General features: G+C 40.7%; 1 long non-coding RNA gene across 1 annotated transcript in view; it reads right to left on the bottom strand.

Annotated features, from left to right (window-relative positions):
- LOC115381661 (uncharacterized) overlaps positions 1-1285 on the bottom strand; it is a 3893-nt gene extending 2608 nt beyond the window's left edge. Inside the window, exons 1-2 of the long non-coding RNA XR_003930439.1 lie at positions 1173-1285; positions 969-1090 (exon numbers count right to left, since the gene is read on the bottom strand). This is a non-coding gene — a long non-coding RNA (uncharacterized LOC115381661). The remainder of the gene's footprint in view (positions 1-968; positions 1091-1172) is intronic.
- Positions 1286-1866: the final 581 nt, after the last annotated feature.

The following is a 1866-nucleotide window of genomic DNA, read 5'->3' on the forward strand; positions in this document are numbered from 1 at the left end:
CATCTGAGTGTGTGAGCTACGGTTGTTTACAAAAATACCTCTGTGAGCACTACAAGTGAGAAAAAGCATGCATACATGAGAAATTTCCATTACAGGGTCCTGAAGCAAGTTACACTGTAAATCAGATTTTATTCTGCTGTTTTTTTGGGGGTTTTTTTTGTATGTGTCTGTGAACATATTCATTCATCACAATTAATTTTCTTGTGTGCTAACTTAAGTTACTGTGGCAAGCTACTTTTTGTTTTTGTGTAGACCTCCCGAGACATTTCTGAGTGACCTAGAACCGTCTAACTGTTGAAATATCAACACCACTGCTATCCAAAAGATTCCACATTACTAGTTAAGTTGATTAATTATTTTGTTTCTGAAACTTATATTGCTTATTTGTCATGGCCAAATAAGTTACTGAGTAGGAAACAGTCTGCACTCTGCACCAAGATACAGCCATTGGGCATCATGCTTCTCCACCACGGATCACTGCAGTAACACACACACTTAGCAAATTATGTTTTATGAGATATCTCATGAAATTCTCTTTCTGATGAGTCCACCCTCCCATCAGCCCTAAAGGAGGTCCCTTTAACACTGTGCGCTTGGCATAAATATGTTAAAGCACAAATCCTTAGAAGGCAATAAAGCCATTTCTAGTATATCTCTTCTACAAAACACGTCATTGTCATCTGTGACGGCGTGCCAATGTGCACCTCATTCTTCCAAGTGGAGAAAATTAGATATTTGTTTCAAACATCCATCAGTTTTACTTGCTGTACCGTTTTATTTTTCATTCCGCTGCTTTTCTCCGATTCCATATTTAGATAAGGTCAAAATATTATCTCCTTAACTAAATCAACACTTCCTGAACCAGCATCCAACCCACCCCGCAACCTCCAGACAAACGACTACATGATCATCACGGAGATTGAAAGACAGATGTAATGAAGACAAAGACCCTTTCAGGTGCTCCTCACCACCCACACTGCTGGGAAATTCAGAGGTCCTCCTGGATTAGCCATTGCAGAAAGATTTCAACACCATCTTTCAAAGACACCAGCCCTCGCTGTAATCCAACCTGTGAGTGGCTGCTTCAGTGCTGTTGAAAACAACATATTGCGTGTGCATGCTATGTACTATTCCAATGTACACAGAAGCTGAAAAGGAAGACACACACTTACAATGATGAGCCGCTGATGACTGGAAATGTCTTCAAGTGATGGGCAGGTGAGTTTTTCCATGAGGGACACCACACGCTTCCATTTTACCCTTCACTGTGTCTTTGTTGCATTGCTGACTGTACACGCAGTGATGTTATGTAAACTCACATGCCTCATCAGGTTCTGTTGCTCAGGTGAAATCTGAACTGACTGACTTTTGCTTTTACTTATTTTTCCACAAATTTGTCACCTGTTACCATTTTCACGCACATGACAACATGAAGTACAAATAGCCTCTCAATTCAGACTACAGTGGGCACCAACTGCATGTCCTGTGTTCAAACTCAGGCATAATATCAGGCCCATCCCTTACATGTCTCTAGACTGTTTCAAATTATTCCGAACTCTACTGTATTTTCAGTCTGTTTCTATTCTCATTCGTTGATATTTTTTTCAGGAAACTACAAAAATCTGGTTTTAAAGCAACTCCATGAGCAAATCCACTATGCATGGATTTGTAGGTGGAAACACCGACCCTGAGTATGACCTCTGATGCTGCCTCAAGTAAAGGTACCACAACTAAATTCCAGTAACCTCCCCAATTCTGCAGTGTCCCAAAACAAGCAGTTTCTGATCTTAATTGGTCCTGTGGTGGCCCCACCTTGTTTCATATACTTGGATTATGCTGATCAAGCTAGTCATCCTCTCCACATCT

This window comes from Salarias fasciatus, chromosome 23 (assembly GCF_902148845.1).
Source record: "Salarias fasciatus chromosome 23, fSalaFa1.1, whole genome shotgun sequence".
Taxonomy (NCBI): Eukaryota; Metazoa; Chordata; class Actinopteri; order Blenniiformes; family Blenniidae; genus Salarias; species Salarias fasciatus.